Genomic DNA, 16,442 nt, shown 5'->3' with positions numbered 1-16,442 from the left:
TTTCCCACATTCTCATCATGAAATGTTGTGGTCCTGCTCTTATATTTTTGATTGGTCAAAGCACTGGACTTGCTGTAGATAAAGAATTGATTGATGGCAATCAAAAAATCCCAACTTTGGAGGAATTATAAATTAATAAAAACTTTCTGAAGGGTCATTTTTTCCATTAGGCATCAAAATACTTAAATTTTTCAGGTATTTTGCCTAAGCAGGCCACAATTTAGTAATTTATATTAAAGAAAAAAATAGGATTTTTTTTCTCACAAATTCTGTAATGCTTAGAGTATAGACTAGGAAACCTCATAAAGATAACTTCCATTTCTGAGCACTCAATTAGTTAATGTGACTGAGAAATATGATAAAGTCTTATTATATAAATCATAAAATAAATTACAATCTCAGAAACGAACTGAGGATTGAGTTTTAATTGATAATTAACAAAGGAGGAAGTTAAAGCATATGAAAAATATTAATAAATAAATGCCAATTAAAGCAAGAGTAGAATAGTACTTTGTCAAATAACAAATTAAAAATGTAGTAATTAATTATTTCCATACCTAATTGGTGAGAGTGATTCATAACAGGCACTGCTCTGTGTTTTTGGGAAAACCAGTTATTAAAATTTTCTGCAGGGTTGATTTTTTTCATCAATCATCAAAATCCTTAAAAGAAACCCATAACTTTGCCTAAGTTCATTAATAGAAATTAATATTAATAAATAATTATTGTTTATAAAGAGATGTCATTGAGTATAATTAGCAACAGTCAATTTTTAATAACCCTTTAAATAGCAAAACTATGGACTTTCATCAAATAAATTGTAATTCATCTTTATGGACACAACTTAATGGAACCAGTAAATTGGATTTTGTTAAGTAATGTGAAATTATATTTCAAATATTTTAATAAAAGTTACAAAGAAGGAACAAAATTTGTAGTAAAATGGTATGTTCCAAGTTTTAGATAATGAGAGTAAACATGAATATATATATTCTGGGGTTTAGATTATGGCTGATTTTTATTTCTTCTTGTATGCTTTTTCAAGTTATCTTGATTTTCAGCAATGAAAATGAAACTCAAATATAATAATAAACTATATTTTTGGACAGAATACAATAGAAAGAAGGCTCCACAAATATGTTTAAAAGCTTATATAAATACATATGAGAGAGGCGGTAAGAGTGAAGCAGTGTTGAGTTAGGGAAAGATCAGCTTTTTTTGTTGTTATCATACAAACAAGGTTTAATACTCCAGCTATATTACCGCCTCACAGTCTTAACATCTTGGAGTTCTAGTATCTTTCCATCATTCTTTTATTTGAACTACTTTACATAGTTATCAAATTATGTTATAAAATACTATTAGGTTTGTATTCATAAAATAAAGAACAATTACCTCTGTAGTTAAAAGTAAAAGACAAAAATTTAAGCTATTTAAATGTAAAATTTATTTAAAATCTTGTTTCATTTTACTTTCATCATGTAAAGATTACAATTTACTCCATTACATAATTGCACTTGGCTTAATATGAAGATATTGTAAATTGCTTAACATAAAACAATGCTTTCCTTCAGGTGCTCCATTGTTTACTCTGTGCTGTCACATTCCTGCCTATAAAATTACATATACATCTGCCTTAATACTGCCTTGGGCTCAAGAAGAGATAGCACAACAATTTGAAAATTTTTGTAGCTGTATCTAAAATTGCTGTTTGTTCTTTATTGAGAGCAGTGAAACTCCTGCATCTTAGCCAAGTATACAGTGAACCAACTATACTTTGTGTCTCCCATTGCAGCTAGGTGTGGCCAAGTGACTAAGTTTCAGACAATGGAATGTATATTAGAATGATGAGAGAAAATCTTAAGAACTTTCCTTAAAAGGGAGATAATTCTATAAAGAAGGAATCCTTAAAAAAAAAATCGTTCTTCTAGTTTTTCTTTTTCTTGAGACAGAGTCTCCCTCTGTTGCCCAGGCTGGAGTGCAACGGCATGATCTCGGCTCATTGAAATCTCTGCCTCCCGGTTGAAGCGATTCTCCTGCCTCAGCCTCCCGAGTAGCAAGATTACAGGCATGCACCACCACGCCCAGCTAATTTTTGTATTTTTAGTAGAGACGAGGTTTCACCATGTTGGCCAGGCTGGTCTCGAACTCCTAACCTCAGGTGATCCACCTGCCTCTGCCTCCCAAAGTGCTGGGATTACAGGCACGAGCCACCACATCCAGCCTAGTTTTTCTTTGCTGGAAGGGATGCATGATGTTTGATGTTAGAGTAGCTGCCTGACCACAAAGAGGAGTCACATGTGAGGACAGCAGCACAATAAAATAGGCTTCTGCAACTGCTATATATTCTTTGGAAAAACTGCCTGAGCTATTGTTTAACAGAAAAGTAAATGTTTCTTGTTTAAGCTACTGCTATTTTGGATTTATTGGTTATCTACAGCTAAATCTAAGTTTACCTTTTAGATTACCTGTACCTCTTTGGATTTTGCTGAGAGAAGGTAGAAAGCAGCGCTAACTCCTCTCTCTAGAAACTGTGTTTAATTCCTCAGTCTTCGGAAATTTATTTGTTCCATTCCACAATAGCCTAAGCTTGGTCTTTCTATTAGTGTTATTGCTATTATTTTTACTCCTTCATAACTCAACTTCAGTTCCTCTGGAAACAGAATTAGACAGATCCTGTCTGAAAGAGTAATAGAGTGAATAGCATTTTATAATTTGCTGATAAAGCTTTTCTCTTAGCTTACAAAATAAGTCTCAAGAGTACTGGGTAAAATCCGCTATAGTTCAAGAGAGGGCTTTTCAGGCTTTACACACACCTGATACTACTAATTTATGCATCATCCACCTTGCTATTAATTGATAAAAGTGAAAATAACATGATCGTTAAAATTCCTGAGTAAGCAAAATAATGCTCAATCCAGTTGTGCAATACATGGAGATCACGATTTAACACGTAAACAAATTATCTGCTCAGAAAATATATTCAGTTGATTAAATAGTAGACTCTAAAACTGAGATTTGAATTGCTCTGAAAATATAGAGATATATTGTGCCCTTTGAACTATATTTCATAATGATGATTAACCTTATATTCTTATTGGCATGATTTTCTTCATTAAACCAGTCTTTATGAATTCTGTCTGAAAAGGTAGATCAATGTGAAAGAGGAAATGCTTATTTTACATCATAACTGATATGGTTTAGCTGTGTCTCCACCCAAATCTCATCTTGAATTGTAGTTACCATAATCCACACGTGTCCTGGGAGGGACCAGGTGAAAGGTAATTGAATCATGGGGGCAGTTATGCTCATGCTGTTCTCCTGATAATAAGTGAGTTGTCACAAGAATCGATGGTTTTATAAGGGCTCCTCCCCACCCCCTCATAGTGCTTCACTCTGCACTTCTTGCTGCTGCCATGTGAAAAAGGACGTGTTTGCTTCCCCTTCCACCATGATTGTAAGTTTCCTGAGGCCTCCCCAGCCCTGCAGAACTGTGAGTCAATTAAACCTCTTTCCTTTATAAATTACCCAGTCTAGGGTATTTCTTCACAGCAGTGTGAGAACAGACTAATACAACAACCAAATACTTTAAACAGTATATGTTGTGTTAATATTGACATCTTAATACAATATATTAAATATATTCATTTTAATGAGAAAATATTTATCAAATAAGTCCTGATATACCTAAAAATCGGAAATTTGTCCATTTTTCTTCTTATAAAAACCATCTACATCTTTACACCACAATCTTGCAAGATTTAAGATATAAGTATGATTATATGTATTTAATGTAAGTATGATTTTTGTGTGCTTATTTTAATTTTCTATTTTTAAAAAGAACTTAATAAAGGAAAGAAAAAACATTAAAATGATAGATTGTAAAATCATGGAAGGCATACAATTTTAGCTATGAGTTGTAGCTGAGGCTTGAACTTGTAAGTATAAATAGGCTATTAATCTCTTTCTTTGTAATAATATATGAGTGAAGAATAAATATGAATCTTATTGGATATAGTTTAGTAAACATGTTTGGTTAGTCAATTAGCCGCTAAATCAGACATTTTGATTTTTTTTACTACACTTATGACAATAAACACAAATTAACAAGTATTTCATATCCTATATTATTTTGTCCCCAAGGAGACTTTTGAATATTCCTTCAGATAATATTCACAGAGAATCACAGCTATTTGGCATTCTGTGGATCCAGAGGGACATATGCTTGCTGGCACATTGAGGACCATTGCTTACTTTATATACAATTGATAAAATTATTATATATTTTTCATCAGTTCTTTTGTGAAAAAGACAGGGAGAAGGTAAACTTATATATAAGCTATATTTTTAAGCAAAGTGAATTTTCATATAATAGTGTAGCAATTCTGTGAGAGAAAATTTGGGAAGAAACTATAAACTTTGGCACTTGCCCATTTACTTAGTTATAATTATTTAAATGGACCCAGAACTACAATTTAGGATGAAAATGTAAAAATGATATCCAACATGCTCTAACAGAAATAAGTCTGGTCAGTGTGGAGATTCTCTACAAAAAATAGAACTTTATTTGAAGAATAAGACGAGTAATTACAGGAGATGATACGTAGGAAAACTATTCTGATGGCATTCACTGATTCTCTGTTCAACTAGGGACTAATGATGTTTTATAATATTAATTTGTTTCACATTTACAACATTTATTAGAGAATATTTCATTTTCTTATAGAAAAATTAGCCTGTAGCATAAGGGAAAAATAAAATAAAAATAAATATAAATACAACCATAAATATCATCATTGTAATCAATTTGGGATAATTTTTCCATATACATACATATATAGTTAAATGACGATGGAATTTCATACTCTTTTTGTCATACTGCCTTGTTATATTACTAAATATATATCTAAATAATCATTTAATGGCTATCAATAATGGTGCTGGCTGACACTTTGGGCAAGAAATAAAAATCCATACCCAGAATAGATATTTATACCTGAGGAAATAAGCAACTTGTCTTCCAAGATAGAGGATCTCCACAAAAGACTCAGTATTGGCTTCTCTTGCTAGCATTCAGAGGCAGCAATAGCTAAATTAGTCTTGATAAGTCGGGAGACCATGTGTCAAACCCATGTTACCCTCCATCTCTGCCACCATGACACTCCATTCATGTGCCTATCATCCCAGTTCTGGGGTGGCCCATGTTGAAGGTTAGTTAAAATCAACCAGACAAGTTAGTTTGTCTGTTTGGTTCTTTAGTGGTTCTTCAGTGAAGGATGCTTTCTGGAAGGTATTAACATATGATTCAAATATATTCTCAATTAGTTACTATTCTTGTGTCCATCCACATGCCTTATTCCAGACTTTCTTATTTCCCATCACTCGAACTTTCTGTTTCTACAACCTTAATTAGCTGACCAGACCATTTTCACTGCCCAAGAATACATGTACAGTCAGCCCCTCATATCTATGGGTTCTACATCCATAGATACAACCAAGCATGGATTGAAATATATTATATATATATATATATATATACACACACACATTTTTTTTTCCCGAGATGGAGTTTCACTCTTGTTGCCCACACTGGAGTACAATGGCTTGATCTTGGCTCACTGCAACCTCCGCCTCCTGTGTTCAAGCTATTCTCCTGCCTCAGCCTCCCAAGTAGCTGGGATTACAGGCATACACCACCACACCCAGCTAATTTTGTATTTTTAGTAGAGACGGGGTTTAACCATGTTGGTCAGGCTGGTTTTCAACTCCTGACCTCAGGTGATCCACCCGCCTCGGCCTCCCAACGTGCTGGGATTACAGGCGTAAGCCACCACGCCCCATTGAAAATATTTTTAAAGAAAGGATGGTTGTGTCTGTGTTAAACATGTACAGACTTTTTTCTTGTCATTATTCCCTAAACAATATAGTATAACAAATATTTACATAGTATTTGTATTATATTATATATTATAACTAATCTAGAAATGATTAAAGTATATGGGACAATGTGCATAGGTTAATGCAAATACTACACCTTTTTAAATAAGAGACCTGAGTATCCAGTGATTTTGGTATCTGTTGTGGGGGTAGCTAGGGAGGGATCTTGAAACCAATCTCCCATGGATACTGGCCACTTCTTATTTTAAATGAAGTAGATGACCTAGTGTATTGCTCTCAGCTCCACCCATTACGAAATATTTTCCCTCCCCACTTTTTCAAGGAAATTCCTGAAAGTGCCTATAATACAGCCATTATTCCTTTCTAGAATTGTCCCATATTCTGAATTGACATCAGCAGACCAATCTTAGGTTTTTTCTTCATCTTTCAGCTGGTCATTCAAGAACTCTTATAAAGCAATAGATATGAGCTGAGAGAAGGCCAAGGTTAAAATGGCGGTGGGTGACATAGGCATCACAGCTACTTGCTCAATTATTTTCTGGGGGCCAATATGAGAACAGTGTGAGCTCAACTCAAAAGATAAGGTGGTTTTTTTGTCTTTCTCAAAAATGGCAGATTAGAGGCTTTATTTGCATACCTCACCCACTTGGAAATAGCAAAATAATGTATAGAGATTCACACTGTGAACATTTATCCAAGGAGGAACACAGGAGCTTAACATAAAAGTGAAAAAACAATGAGTACTTTAAAGAATATAGTGGGCAGCAGCCTGCTGTGCAGGTTTAGCAGAAAATTGTGAGTGAGTCCCCACTGTATGAGAGGAGGAGAGTGTCTCTGTGATACACATTCCCACTGAGGAGTCAGGAAATCCAGGCCATGGGGGAGCTCCTTGACCTCACCAAGTATTGGATCTGACATGGGAAGCAGAGGGGACACCCAGAGAAGGAGCATCAGCAGAAAAATGTGTTTCATGCCAGACCCAAGCACCATAGACAGAAGGCAGCCATTTCAGATTCTAACTCATAGGCGTCTGTGCTAAAATCTGACAACAAGCATAGGCAGCAGTTACTGGCTGGGAAGTTCTCTGGACTGAGATTTGTGACCTAGTCTTGAATGGAGGAGGAGCCTACACAACCAGAACTGAGAGGTGAGAGTGACATGCAAACAGAACTGGGAGGGACGTGGCCTTTAAGCCACAGTGTTTGTCCAGGCCAGGAGTCTCCGGCCTGGGGCTGTTTCTTGAACTGAGAACAGTCTGCTTGGGAAATGGCTGATTGTTTAAGCTTATTGCAAGCAGCAGGCTGCAGCGGGGAGCTCTGCCAGGTAGAAAGCAGGGAAGCAAGGCAGGTCTCACTACCACCTGCTAAGCTGCCAAATTGCCTTTCATTCCTTGTGCTGGCTCTTTGGCACAGCAGAGATTTCTCCACTCCTCCCTGGAGTGATGTTCCGGAGGCCTTCTGTTCCCTGTTGAGGCTGGTGCTTGCCTCTGCAGTTGGGGAGCCCAGGCACAGACCTCTCTGGCCAACTCCCACCCAGCTTTGCCCCTCTCCACTCACCTCAGAGGCATAGCAGGGGACCAGGACCCCTGGGAGTTTCATGGCCCAGCACATCTCCTGGGACATTAGAGTACTTCTAATTAACAAAGGTTAAACATAGGCTTTACTGCCACCAACACAGCTGGCTCTCACCTGCAAGAGCCACCCACAGACAATTACAATATCTGCTGACACAATTGTGCAGCATTTGGGAAGGAGACAAGCTTTGCACAACCCCTGGTCTCACCATTTCTGGCACCACTCCAGCTACTCAGAAGGCCCTGAGCCCACTCACCCAACCAGTATATTACTACTACAACTTGTATTTGAGAAAGCCACCACACTAAGGCTATTTATAACCAAGGAAATAATAAAGAGTTTATGTCAAGCCCTACCACTCCCACCAGGGCTGGTGATTGTGCCTGCCATTGGGAGACCTAAAGGCAGGCCTGCCCGGCCCAACTCCACCAAACTTTGCCCTTTCTCCAGGGCTGATATGGGATGCCAGGCCACTAGGCATTTTACAGATGAGCCCACTGCTTGAGGAACCAGAGAGACTTTCCTGGTAACTAAGATGGAGCACAAATTCTTCTGCTACCACCGCAGCCAGCTCTTACCTGCATTTGCAACCTACTGCCTAAAGGTTGAACTACACAACCCCATCCAAAATCTGCCAACACAAGTGCACAGCACTTGGGAACAAGATAAGTGTCTTAAGATCACTGCCACCTCAGCTGTATGGGAGACTGTGAGCCTGCTCAAATGCCCAGTACATCATTACTACAACCAGCATTTGAGAAAGTCACCACACTAAGGCTATGTATAACCAAGCAATTCATAAAGAGCTTTTGTCACTGCTAGGACCCAGAAGCAAAGCTAAATGCCCCTAACCACACATTACATTCACATCCTCAAGGGAAAATTTTTAAAAGGCTAGTCTAAATGAAAGTAAATTCAAAAATAAGAAGTGCAGTTTCTCCAGATGAGAAGGAGCCAACATAGCAATTTTGGAAGTATGAAAAAGCAGTGTGTTGTAACACCCCCAAAGGATTTTTACTAACGCTCCAGCAATAGATACTAACCAGAATGAAGTATTTGAAATACCACATAAAGAATTCAAAATATGAATCTTAAAGAAGTTCAGTGAGATTCACACAAAAGGTGAAAGCCAATACAAAGAAATCAGAAAATCAGCCCAGGATATGATAGATACCAAAGAGATAGTTACTAAAAAAAAAAACAAAAAAACTAAACAGAACTTCTGGAAATATACAATGCATTGAAGGAATTACAAAATACAATTGAAAACTTCAGAAATAGACTGGACCAAGCAGAAGAAAGGAATCTCAGAACCTAAAGACAGGTCTTTTGAATTAACCCAGTCAGACAAAAGCAAACAAAAATGATTTTTAAAAATGAGCAAAGCCTTCAAAAAGCATGGGACTACATAAATCATCCAAACCTATGAATAGTAGGTATTCTCGAGGGAAAAGATAAATGAAAATGTCTGAAAAATCTATGATAGGAAATAATTTCGGAAAATTTCACTAGTCTAGCAAGAGATCAAGACATCCAAGTACAAGAGGCTCAAAGAACTCCAAGAAAATATAGTGCAAGAAGGACCTCACCTTGGCTATTGGCTCTCTTTTTTGGTTCCATATGAATTTTAAAATAGTTTTTTTTTTATACTTCTATGAAGAATGTCAATGGTAGTTTAATGCGAATAGCATTGAATCTATAAATTACTTTGGACAGTGTGGCCATTTTAATGATATTAATTCTTCCTATCCATGATCATGGAATGTTTTTCCATTTGTTTGTGTCATCTCTGATTTCTTTGAGCAGTAGTTTTCAGTTCGCCTTGTACAGATCTTTCACTTCCTTTGTTAGCTATATTCCTAGGTATTTTATTCTTTTTGTGGCAATTGTTAATGGGAATTCATTTGTGATTTGGCTCTTTGCTTGACTGTTGTTGGTGTATAGGAATACTAGCTTGGCTTAACCATTGTTGATGTATAGGAATGCTAGTGATTATTGCACATTGATTTTTTATCCTGGGACTTTGCTGAAGTTGCTTATCAGCTTAAGAAGCTTTTCGGCTGGGACGATGGGGTTTTCTAGATATAAGATCATGTCATCTGAAAACAACAATAGTTTGACTCCCTCTCTTCCTGTTTGAATACCCTTTATTTCTTTCTCTTTAAGAGAAAGCAGTCAGGATATTTCTCATAGAACTTAAAACAGAGCTACCATTCAATCCAGCAATCCCATTACTGGGTATATACCCAAAGGAAAATAAATCATTCTACCAAAAAGACACATGCACCTGTACGTTCATCACAACAGCAAAGACATGGAATCAACCCAGGTGCCCACCAACGGTAGACTGGATAAATGGAATATGATACATATACACCATGGAATACTATGCAGCCATAAAAAAGAATGAAATAATGTCCTTTGCAGCAACATGGATGCAGCTGGAGGCCATAATCCTAAGTGAATTAGCACAAGAAGAGAAAATCAAATACCACATGTTCTCACTTATAACTAGGAGTTAAACATTGAGCACGTGTGGAGATAAACATGGGAACGATAGACACTGTGTACTACTAGATGGGGAGGGAGGGAAGGAACAGCTATAGGTTTAAAAACTACCTATTGGGTGCTAGGCTCACTATCTGGGTGATGCGATCCATATCCCAAACCTCAGCATCACAAAATATTCCCATATAAAAAACCTGCACATGTATTCTCTGTATCTAAAAGTTGAAATTAATAAAAAGTAAAAAAGAAATTAGTTGAAATGAAAAAAGTGAGAGTTACCCATCTGTATATTGCTGATATCTTGGAGGCATTGTCCCCGTAAACTTTGTACAAAGCATCGACGATTCCATCATTCTTCCACCCAAGCTTCACCATAAATTCGATGTTTGTTTTTGCTTCAGTTTTTGCAAAATTCATGTTGCTGTGGTAAAGGCTGTTTTCAAACTAATGTCTTATCTTTCTTAGTGCCTCAAACTAGATCCTATTCAGACATGTTCTAAGAAGTTAGTACAAGCTTATTTTGGTGCAAACAAATTTTGAAATCCATGTATAGTTTTTCCATAATGTGCATTTTCATGAGCTTATTGAAGACCCTTCGTATGATCTACATAAAATATCCTCTGGTTCAGATTTCAGTTAAACTGGATCATGACCCATGCTAGAGAATTTAGTTGCTTAGTCTTAATTTTCCTGCTTTAACAATAAAAAACATGCTGTGAATTAGTTTTGTCAGACATATTCTGAAAACTGTTTAAAAAACGAATTTTAAAAATCAGCTTTTTATACATTTTAACCACTTAAATTTAGGTGGTATTAATGCAAATGAAATAATATATTTGGAATCTATTTCTAGTTTTGGGACAATATGCCCCTCATATATTTGTAGTAAGGGTGATTCTTGTCTAAAAGACTAGTCTAAGAAGACTGAGATCCCTTTAACATTGAAAAAAATAAATGCACCATCCACAGGTTGCTATGGTTTCAGGTTAGCAGAAAAATGAAATTGGAAGGTCACCAATAAGTTCTGAGCATATTCCTTTATACAAAAGAAATCATATCAATGCAGTGTAAAAACCTAACAAGATTTAGGACAATACAGGCACTTTGAAAATTACAAAACCATTAGTCAATACCATATTAAGCTGATTTATTACCCTCTAGTGCCACAGTCTTTTAGCTGCTGATGGGGATCCAGTTAAGAATTAAGATTATGACTCCTTTCTTGAGGTTTTCATACACTACCTTCTCAAAAATAAAGCAAATTAGACAATAAATCATTGTCTATATCACTTCTCAACTAGTACCAATCTAACAGGTGGATAATTAGATTGAAAATTATTTTCCCTTCCCTTGTATCAAAATTCTGTACAGTCGTATTCATTCAAATATAATAATGCAGAAAACTCCTTGATTGCAAAGAAAGAAACCTAATTTGAACCAGGTTAAAAATATTAGAGGGCAATATTTTTCTAGATTACATAGTGAGAGCTTCATGATCAGTCTCCAGTACAAAATCTCAAGGAAGGTTTTGATTGCCCCTATTTTGTGGGTTCCTACTTGGGTCACGTATCTTCTTAGTTCATGGACAGTTCACTTGATCAGGTAAAGAAAAGGCTGATGATGTACTCGCATTCACTTAATTGTCCTCTTGCTCACCTCTCTGTTAAAATCAGGATGCTATTTGTTAGCAATAAAGGAACTGCCATCCAAAATCCATGATACCAACCATCGTATCTCTATATTGCAGCCTCTTTGTCTACCTTTGGGTACACTGGCCCTCAAGCACCTCTGAATCTTCTCAGTAGGTCACTGTAACACACATTGACTGGGAAACTGAGGTTATTTCAGAGACAAGCAGCTTCATGCTCATTTATGTAGCCATCTCCCTTTGCCACCACTATGCTGTCACTGAAGGTTGTTGGATTTAATCTAGAGAGAGGCTTTTTAGCCATTTCCAGGCTTTCAGGTTCCTACAAGCTTTACTTAGGAACTATACCTCTAATATCCCTGTTGTTTTCAAGATCTCTGACACTTATCTTGGTATTTCTAAAGTTCCCCCTTCCCTGTTTCAGCCCAATTGTTAATGGACTGAAAACAGCTATGCCTAATCTTTTTATACTACCTCTCTCTTCCACTTCTCACAAACCACTGATAAAGAAGAGTAGACTTACCACTTCTTTTCTTACATAGACTTCTCTAGATTATATCTTTCTTCTTCCCTATAGAAACTAAAATTCACAGCTCTGTAAGGCAAAAGTCCAACCCCTTTAAAATATGTGGTAACTCTGATCTAGTCTTCCATGTTCATCTCTCAATGTTATTATAACCTATGAAAATTTAGAAAATCCTTTTCTGTATTGATAAAATCTGGTTTTTCAGATTATTATGTTTCTAACTCACAGAAAGTTGATTTTAGATTTCAAAAGCTTCTTATTGATCACTAATTTCATTTAATTCCTGTTCTAATAATCCTAATCTTTCCCAAGTCAAATGAATGCCTCTAACTGTATAAGGGGAAGTCATAAGCACAAAAAATGTAAAAGTAAAGTGCAAACATTTGTAGTTTCTTTGGAACACATTATCTCTGAGATATATAGATACCAAGTTTTTGCCAAAATATTTCAAACATTTTCCAAATACATTCCTATCTAATAGTTGTGTTTTGGGTCACTGAAAATGATGAAGACCATTAACATTTTATGCATATGTGACAATTGCTCATAACCCCAAAGATTTAGCAACCCAAAGGTCACATATTCTTCACCTCCAAGTACCATGAATCCCTCAGTGTTTAATAGCTAATTAGTATGCTCTTTCCTATGAGACTGAAAGACAAGAGAACCTTTAATCTAGTTACTATGTAGATATTTTTGTGTACTGGGCTAGTGGGGTCTGAAGGAGGTGGTGACTCAAAAGGACAGTCACTCACCAAATAATAAAAATAAAATGGAGGGAAAAGTGAAGAAGGTTTCAAGTGGCAAGCTTTCTGCTGAGCAGTATTGAGAAAACAGATAAAATATGAAGTCTTCTACATTACTAAACCTATCTAAAATACAGTGAAGTGAATTATTGTGGTCATGTAATTAATCATTAAATGCAGACATCTGTGAAAAGTGCCAAGTCTTATCTGATATTTAGATTATTTGGTTGTTTTAGGGTACTAGCAGCAACAACAACAACCCCAATCATTTCCTGAATGCTTACCCTGTGCTTGGTGCTTTTCCAAGTGCTGTATACACTTGGAAAATATATTATCAATTTTTATATAGTGTTCCTGAAATTTACTTATTTTTTTCATTGCTCTTTTACGGATTAGAAAATTGAAACAGAAGAGGTGAAATATTTTTTACAAGGACACACATATACAGATACTGTAATTAGTATGAAGCTTGACTTTTGATCCATGCATTTTGACTTATACTTTTAATATGTAAGCCATCATATGTCTTCAGAGTCATCAATCTGGTTGGTTGAGAGTTGTGGATTTCAGAGTTTACCCAGGTGTTACCAAGTGGTTATGCATTTAACATGATGATACTGTCTCTGGGTAATAAAAAATATATATTGTTATTCCACAGAACCCTTAATTCTCCCTCATTTAGACATGCAGAATTGGCTATGACTCAAAGTTTAGCAGTGATTATTATATTGAGAGTATGAGAGTCAATAAATCATGTTGTTGGATTTTAGTGAAAAGAGAAGACTTCAAGGACTCAATCCAAAATGTAATGAACAACAGACATATAGGGCAGGGGATGTCTCTGTCTGGAGCCTTAGTCATCCAAGAGAACTATCGTTTCCCCCTTGAGAATACTGACTGGTAACTTACTGGAAATGCCTGCCATTTACACTGCTAATATAGTTACCAAGTTATTTGTGCCTGAAGCCAAGCTTTTGGCTTCTACCATTCTTTCCTTGGCCCACATAACTCTGGTTCTATGGAAAACAAGACACTTCCACAATTCAAGGTCATATTCAGAGTCTTGAAGTGTTCAAGGACAAAAGAGAACGTGAATATGTGCCCTGGCTGAGAAACTGGATCCCAGGATTCCCCATAGAGACAATTTTGTGAATAAACTTATCCTCTATTGATGGCTTTTCTTTTCCATAGGATGGGGGTTCTGAATATCACAACAAACTAAATCAATAAAAATAACAATATAAATAAAACTACAAAAGAGCAAAAAAAAAAAAATCAGAAAAGAAAAACTCACTTTGAATCACAACGATTTTTTAAATAGAAGATAGCTACATGGGCACATAAATATTATAGATATATTTTACTTTGGACTTTTTAGTTTATTACAAACAAGCATATTCAACAATATTGAGCGATATATGAAATAACAAAGATAGTACAATTTAGTTGAGGTTTTGTGTAGGGGTTCAGAATTATAACCTAAATTAGCACTAGGTTATAATCTTATTTTTAAAGTCATTATATAAACTATTATGAAGTTTTGATAAAATCATTTAATATATAATTAGAAACCTCTGATAAAGGAATAAATTATTCATCTATCAATTCAAGTTGTATTTATGAATTTAAGAGATTAAAACAAAGGAGTGACATATATATACACATATATATACATATATAAAACAATTCCTATTGTTAATTTAGTGTCTACTGATTGCCATACATCACAATTATCTTCTTAATCCTTCTAAGAATTCTAAAATGATGTTATCCACTAGTTTTACACATAAGAAAAGTGAGGCCCAGAGATATAAAGTAGCTTGCCCAGAGATATAAAGTAGCTTACCCAAGATTACATTTAAGTAACTGATAGAATCAGGGTTCAAACTCAGACCCATCTAACCCAATACCATTAGTATTTGTAAAATGACTTATTATATATAGATAAGGAAGAACCATTGATTGGTGCTAAAAGTAAATAATTTTACTAACAAACCTGATGACTGAAGCTATATTTTTATTCAGATGAAGAGTTTCTCATTAAAATGACCCAGATAGTATAACCCCCATGAGAAGAAATCAAAACAGAACAAAAAGAATGCAAACAAACAAAACAGGGTAGGGGGTTACAGGAAAAGAGAAGTCCTAAGCTAGCCAAAAGGTGGTTGTTACATCATATCCATCGCCAATCACGTTCAACCTGAGAAAGAACGTCAGGATGGAAGAGTGTCTTACCTTGGGGCTTTGAGCATAGAACAGGGCCTGGAATATAAGAAGTACTCAAAATCTGTTATTTTATTTGTGGTGTTGTTGTTGCCATTTGATACTGTTATTTTTACTGTTTTCAGAAGGAACTGGAATGAGGGAATAAAAGAAAGATGGGCAAATGCTATCACATCTCTCTTTGGTTTTGTTTTCTTTGCATCCACAACACATGGATTTAAAACAGCCCTTAAAAAACATTCCTATTGCTGAGTGTTCCCTTCAGTTTGATAATGAGGTGAGGACATATACATAATTTTGAAAAGGATTTTCTTAAATTACTCAAGCTAGTTCAAAAGACATTGTAGCGGGGTGAAAAGAGCAGCACATTCCTGGCTTATAATACCATTAGAGGACCATTTTAGGGCTAGAGAGCATGTGATTTAGTGTACTCAATGAACTCTCTGGCTTTTCTTTCAGACAAAACTTCCTGTGGGCAGGCACACACACACACACACACACACACACACACACACGCACAACACAGGGATTTTCTTACCAACTCTACTTATTATATAATGTAAAACTTTCTGATAACCCTTGGTGCAGTCAGACATAATATGTTAGAAATAAGGCAACTAGATGACCATGCATTATAGAGTTAGATAGCCACTGTTTATGTCATCTCCCCCTCACCAGCTTTATTACTCTAGGTAAACAGTTTCTTACACTATAAAATAGTTATATTACCTCCCTCATCTAGTTGTCTTGAGGTGACTAAATGAAATAATATGTGTAAAATGTCTGGAATCAGTATTAGCAATAAATGTTACATAATACATAACAACAATGTTAGTTTGTTGCTTCTGAAGGAAATTGTTGCTTCTGAAGGACATTCCATTCAAGTTTCCCTGGTCAAATAAATATATTTAGGAGACACTTCTTTAGACAAACTGTATTAGTCTGTTTTGCATTGCTATAAAGGAATACCTGAGACTGGGTAATTTATAAAGAAAAGAGGTTTAATAGGCTCACGGTTCTGTAGGCTGTACCAGAAGAATGGCACCAGCATCTGTTTCTGGTGAGGACCTCAGGAAGCTTCCAATCATGGTGGAAAGTGAAGGGGGAGCAAGCACATCACATGGTGATAGAGGAAGAGAGCAAGAAGAGCGTGGTACCAGACTCTGTTAAACAACCAGCTCTCATGTGAACTAATAGAGTGAGACTCACTCAGTACCACAGGGAGGGCACCAAGCCATTCATGAGGGACCTTCCCCCATGACCCAAAGGCCACTCACCAGGCCCCACGTTCAACATTGGGGATCACATTTCAACTTGAG

This window comes from Pongo abelii, chromosome X, assembly GCF_028885655.2.
Source record: "Pongo abelii isolate AG06213 chromosome X, NHGRI_mPonAbe1-v2.0_pri, whole genome shotgun sequence".
Taxonomy (NCBI): Eukaryota; Metazoa; Chordata; class Mammalia; order Primates; family Hominidae; genus Pongo; species Pongo abelii.
This window is presented reverse-complemented; position numbering follows the sequence as displayed.